Below are 6898 nucleotides of genomic sequence, written 5' to 3' on the forward strand. Positions count from 1 at the left end.
GAGAAGAGAAGGCTCCGGGGAGATCTAATTGTGGCCTTCCAGTACCTGAAGGGGCCTACAGGAAAGATGGTGAGGGACTGTTTATCAGGGAGTGTAGTGACAGGACAAGGGGAAATGGGTTTAAGCTGAAGGAGGGTCGATTTAGGTTAGATGTTAGAAAGAAATTCTTTCCTGTTAGAGTGGTGAGGCACTGGAACAGGTTGCCCAGAGAGGTTGTGGATGCCCCATCCCTGGAAGCGTTTAAGACCAGGTTGGATGAGGCTTTGGGCAATGTGGTCTAGTGGAAGGTGTCCCTGCCCGCAGCAGGGGGGCTAGAACTAGATGATCTTTAAGGTACCTTCCAACCCAAACCATTCTATGATTCTATGATTCTATGATTCTATGACAAGAGCAGATAAAACATGTAACAAAGCTGAAGGGGGGGGAAAAAGTGCCAAGTTTGGAAATACTAAGAATGGCATGCTCATATTTAGTGCTCCTACTGAAAGCAGCCTAAGAAGAAAATAGTGAAGGAACTCTAATTATAATTTGCAAAAAAAAGGTGTTACAAAAACACCACTAAGTCAAACACATGGGTTAACAGTTTCATCAAAATTAGGAAGAGAAATGGCAGATAAGAAATTCTGTATTAACAAGCATTCACAAGAGAATATCAGGTTTCTCTTGAGGTAGCATCATTCTATCTGCACACTAGTTGATATACGGCACCAACAGGCTGATAAAAACATTTTTACTGAGAACAAGGACAGGTCCTGGCAAACCAGATTGCATAATCAATCAGCTGAAGTGAGCAATTTCAAACACTATAGAGTAGCTACAAAATTATCCATTTACTTCTTGCAATGCACTGATATAGGGAATATTTTAATAGAAGAGCAAAGAAATATCTGCAGATATTTTGAACAGCCCCATGATGATGTAATAATGGCTGTATCAGCCCCAGATGAAGGCAGACACTGAGGAAAATTATGACAAGGACACAAGGATGATGTACCAAGTTCATTCTCAAAAGATCTCATCCATGAAAAAAACATTCAAATACATGGGACACATATATTCATCAAGGCATTTAAGAGCATATTGAAGCTGTAGCTGACATGAAAACCCTCCCAGAAATGTGTAGAATATCCTTGAGAATTTGCTGTACAGTACTGCACAGGTGTAACAGCTTTAACTGTTCCTCTAAAATAATTGTTTTGTGAGATCACAACTTTGCAACAGTCATGAAAAAAACCAGCAAAGTATTGCAGAAAATAAAGACAACACTCTGACATGCCCCAGTACTCACATTTAATGTTCCTACTAAGCCAGTCACCACTCAAGCAAACAAGCTTAAATATGATTTAGGAGCCTGTCTCCAAGTGGAAGCTTTGATTCATACATCTTTTGTACTCTGACAGAGAGAAAAGAAAATGATGCACAAATTGAGAAGACTCTGCTAGCACTTGTGTTTGCCACAATGATATTTCGTAAATACGCATATGTGTCAGATCACATCCAATATAGATGATAATCTTAAAACATCTTGGAAGAACATTTAACTGCTATTTTAGATGTTTCATTTGCAGAAATAATTTGAAATCTCACATAATCCAGAAAATTTAATTGCAAATAAAATCATCCAGAGTAATACAGGAATAAGATAATAAAATTCCTTCAGAAAAAAATAATCTATGTCATGGAGTCAATCCCTGTATTTATTTCAGATCTATTCTACAAATAAAGGTGCAAGATAGCCATGTTTGGAAACTTTGACATCAACCTTATTTGACTATGAAACCCACTATGACTTTATAATAACATTTGTTGAAGTTTGATCATTTGTTGCTAGTGATAAATACTTTTTACAGAAATCACATAAAACTACCAGAAAAACAATTCTTGAGACGGGCAGATATGCTGGGCTAGTGTGATTAAGCATACAGAACTGTTTTTGCATGAGATCTTTATGGTCTCAAAAGGTCCTTACCTGTCCAGTTACACAAAATAGCTGAAGGGGTTTTTTTATTTGATTGGTTGGGTTTGCTTGTTTCATTGTTTTTTGGTTTGGTTTTACTTTGGCACATAAAACCCATTTAAGGATTTTTTTTTCCACTTCCCAAAACTTTAGTCTCTCCCTGACATGTCAGTCCATTCTGCCATTGCTAAACGGAGTGTTCTGTCTTCAACACATGGCATCCCAAAATAGGTATTGAGTGATCTTCTGCAAGCAGAGAAATGTTTGACTTAGAATTATTTTAGAACAAGAAAATCAGTCATGGATACTCCCAATCTAATGAAATGACTGAAAGACTGTTCAGATGGTACAACCCATGATTTGCAATATAGCTGCATCAGACAGCAGAAGTATTCTGGCTCTTTTAAAGCTGAGAAATTAAATAGGACAGGTAGGAAACACTGTCCTGCACAGTCTCTGGTTGATAGGAGATGATTGACCAATGCTTTTGTCCTGTTACTCCTATGACCCACTGACTCGAAAGAGCTCATGATGGGTTAAAGCACTTATAGTAAAAACTGCAATGATAATGTGACCAGACAGCAAAGCTACAGTCTCTTTCATCCTGAAGATTAAATACATGTGGAAAAAATATACATAACTGATGGTTCTGAAGGTCACAGCTGAGAAGTGAAAAGTACACATCTAAAAACTGGCACCTGACACTGGGAAAAATTAAGACAGTAAGAAATACTCCAGCAGTGCTTGTGTCCGAAGAATGAGATAATCAGGTATCATGATGGAACACTAACAGCATCTGAGGAAAATCAAGAATTGCATGGGCTTGCCAGTCTAATATGAAGAGTTGCTGGACATCTGGAGCTGTTTGGCTGTGTTATCTCCCTTTGACTGACACAAAGAGCTATTAATCATAAAGTTGTCTTAATTAATATAATCATCTCCTCATGCCTCAGGTTAGATGGTGAAGATATTGAGAAGCTGTTTAACAGGAAGGGTTTTAGGAACACAGAAGGGAAATCCAGTACACTGTCCTACATTTTCTTTAAAAATAGCTATGTGTAATCACCAGAATACTACTGTTGGGAGAAATGTCTCACATGATTTTAGGTGCTGACTGAGTCTTCTGCACTGCGGTACTGTTAAAAGGTATTACTGTCTGCCATCTAATAGGGACCTCTGCTCTAAACTTAAATAGTCTTGGTGTCATTATGAGTTGCTCACACAGTGAAGATATGACATTTAGAAGCAGACACACTCTCTCTTTCTTTATCTCTGTAACTGCTGGCGACTCTGGAAACTGCTGCCATAGGGAGATACCACAATGTGCAGATACCATAATTACAAAAAAAACCCCATGCCTTCATCCCTTCCTGAAGGACTTTATTAGCTTATTTAATAGTGGTTGTACTATCTAATTGACAAGACACAGAGCTATGATTCCAGACACCTGGGCTATGCCCCGTCCATTTGGGCTAAAGGGATGGATTCCCATCAGTGACAACAACTTTCAAAAATGTTTTTTGATGTCATATTCTCTACAGCGTGATTTGGGATATTTTATGGCCTTTAATTAATGAAAACACAACTGTATTTTCAAAGATTTTGTAAGCAACTGGAAATACAAACTTTCCACAGCCAAGCAAAAGAAGGGGAGATGTCTTTAAAGGCATCTGTGGAGGTGGGGAAAGACAAGAGGATAAAAAAAAATAACATCAAAAAAAAAAAAAGAGCTAGGTGGGGAAGGTGGGAGGGAAGAGAGGAGGGAGGGCAGGAATGGGATGGTGCTCCAGGGTCTGTGGCAAACAGTAAAGAAAAATATTTAGAGGTGTCAGAGAAGTAAAGGTGTCTCCAGTGACATGATCATTTGAATTTTAAAATAGGGTCTCTGTAGGCAGTTAGGTAAGGAGATGCAGAGGAAAGGGGTGTGGAGGAGTTAAGGATGAAAGGAACTTTTTAGGATGGATCTACCTTTCACTATCATGAGCACTGAAAGGCTAGCATAAGTATGCTGCCATTTTAAACACTAATTGCTCTGTGCCAGTCAGCCATATTTTGAGATCAAGTTCCTGTAAGAGCAGGTATTTAGGCCTGTGTGAGGGTATAATTGCACATTCACAGGAAGAATCCAAGTGATTCTTGCAAAGGCAGAAATACCGATGTTTGAGATACAGTGCGGTTCTGAAAGAAAGTATGATTTCTTAGACTGATTGACTTGCATATAGATATCGGAAGAAAGTTATTTGTGACACCTGTATTTGGAAGTTGGCAGTAACCCTGAGGTGATGGGTTTGCTTCAAAATTCATATATAATGTCAATGCAGAACTGGCGCATGGACTGGGGAAGCTGGTTACCCAGGTTGACCTTGGAGACTGAGTAGTGGGAAATCAGCTCGGATGACAGCGTTTCATGGGGCTTTTCACAGCTGGCCCTGTTAGGAAGGCAGATTGCCTCAGTGAGCATGGAGTCATGAAGTCCACAAAATGGAATGGAATGGAACAGAACAGAACAGAACAGAATAGAATAGAATAGAATAGAATTACTTCATGTGGAAGGGTCCTATAATGATCATCTAGTCCAACTACTTGACCAATTCAGGGCTGACCATGTTAAAGCCTGTTATCCAAACACCTCTTAAACACTGACAGGCTTAGGGCATTGACCACCTCTCTAGGAAGCCTGTTCCAGTGTTTGATCACCCTTTCAATAAAGAAATGCTTCCTGATGTCCAGCCTAAACCCTCCCTGACTGATGTAGCTTTGAACTGTTCCTGTCACTGGATACCAGGGAGAAGAGATCGGCATCTCCCTCCTCACAGCCCCTTCTCAGGAAGCTGTAGAGAGCAACGAGGTGACACCTCAGCCTCCTTTTCTCCAACCTGGACAAACCCAGAGTCCTCAGCCACTCCTCAGAGGACATTCCTTCCAGCCCTTTCACCAGCTCTGCTGCCCTCCTCTGGGCCCAGAACTTCACACAAGGTGTACTCCATCAGCAGTCATACAGCCAGGCATCAGGCTTCACACTCAGAAGTGCTTTAATGGGCACCACTCACAGGAAGCCAGCAGAAGCATCTCCGATGCCAAAAGACCTGCAGGGTCGGTGCACAAAGCACTCCAGGTGAGGCCACATCAACGCTGAACACAGCAGGATAATCACCTCTGTTTGTGCTGTGTTTGATGCACCCCAGCATGGGGTTTGTCCTTGGTTGCCAGGGAACACTGCTGACTCACTTTGAGGGTGCGGTCGACCAGCACCCCCAAATCCTGCAGAGCTGCTGCTCTCCCAACTTTGGGCTGGTGCCCGATGTTAACTTCCGCCTACAAAACGTTCCTGGCAGCGCTGGGATTCGAACCCACGCCCCCGAAGAGACTGGAGCCTTAATCCAGCGCCTTAGACCGCTCGGCCACACTACCTCGCTGATGAGCACTCCTCCCTCTCCAGTAACTCTATGTCCCCGCCAGAATTCAACCTCTCACACGATGGTTTTAAACAATAATCCTCATCCATGACCTAAATATAGTAGGAAAAAGGCTCAGGAATGGCTCTTTCTACAAGTAGAGCTAAACACTCTTTGCAGTGCACCACATATTTCTAGTCCCCTCCTTAGCTGTCAGGGAACGTCAGCTGGAAAGTTCTACAAATATCTCCTTGCCTGTGAACCTGTGATCCCTTCTGAAGAAAAGAAAGGGTGATGGCATATTTTGGGGAAGAATGGGTGTTGACTTTCCATTCAACTTTATATTTTCATATTTTTGGAGTGTAATGAGACTTGGGCAATGAAACATTGGTCCCTTCCTGCAAACACATGAGGTTACAAATATGTATTGACCTGGTAGAAGATCAACTGCAACAGTTACGAGATGTTGACCTCTGGAGTTGAGTACCCTCGATAGAAAATAGTGGGATCAGATGGTCAGAAAGAAGGGGTTTTTTAGTGTTACCCTCTATTATTTTTTGTAATCTATCAGAGTGTGCCAATTCTGTCCTCACGTGTTTTTGTTAAACTTCCTTAGGCTGTCTCAGCTTTTAAGTGGATGCATTTATCCACATATCTACTTATCCAAGTTAGAGGATACATACGAAACTATTTTCCATCCTTGTTTGTGCATGTATCACTGCACATACAGTGGCTTGAATAGCAGCAGTATTTAAAAGATATGAATGAAAACTAAAGGAAGAAAATAGTCAGTATTATATAAAGCAAGGTAGAATTGCAAATCAGAGAAAAGAATTTTTTTTAAAGACACAAGTGATTAGGGCAGATAATGTAGGCTAATTTTGATTTCAAGGCCACAACTTTGACCCACTGACTGGGATATTCCACAGAAGCATTCAGTCTGGCTTTGTTAAGATTGAGATATGGGGATCTACCCTTGCCTTCACACTTTGCTTTAGTGGATGTTCACCTTGCATGGAAAAAAAAAAAAAAAAAAGAAAAAAAGTGTCTGATAAGTAATTTCATTTTCTCTGTCTGAATTCTTACATCTTTGGTTCCCATAGTGTTGTTTGTTGCTAGATGAAGCAGTTTTTTAATATCCTGTACTTTCTCCCTGTGAAGATAGTTAGAAACTATGATCAAATAGCCCCTCAGTCCTCTTTTGGTTGAGATAAATATATTGATCTCTTAAAGACTCTCAGTTAACACCAAATATTTTTTGTGTCTCCAAAGATTTTTGACATTCTACAATTTTCCAACTTTTCCTTCCATTGTGAAATATGATATTGGAACTGTAGCACTCTAGTATTTGTGTAGTATTCCCCTATCCGTCTGTTTCTATACCTGTAGGAAGAGGTGAAAATATCTTCCTACTTGCTACTTCCTCTATGTGCAGCCAGGGATCATTACAGCTCTTTTTTGCTATTTGTAATTCTTTCCGAACATGTCTTTAGGAACTCTTGCCAAATTGTTGGCACACTACAGCCTCCCCAAATCAATTCTTGCA

The 6898-nt window shown here is 40.5% G+C and overlaps 1 non-coding gene across 1 annotated transcript; it reads right to left on the reverse strand.

The window, feature by feature from the left end:
• Positions 1-5286: 5286 nt before the first annotated feature.
• TRNAL-AAG (transfer RNA leucine (anticodon AAG)) lies at positions 5287-5368 on the reverse strand. Its single transcript has one exon. It is a non-coding gene; the product is annotated as a tRNA-Leu (tRNA).
• Between the last annotated feature and the right edge of the window lie 1530 nt (positions 5369-6898).

The sequence above is a fragment of the Grus americana genome, chromosome 1 (assembly GCF_028858705.1).
Source record: "Grus americana isolate bGruAme1 chromosome 1, bGruAme1.mat, whole genome shotgun sequence".
Taxonomy (NCBI): Eukaryota; Metazoa; Chordata; class Aves; order Gruiformes; family Gruidae; genus Grus; species Grus americana.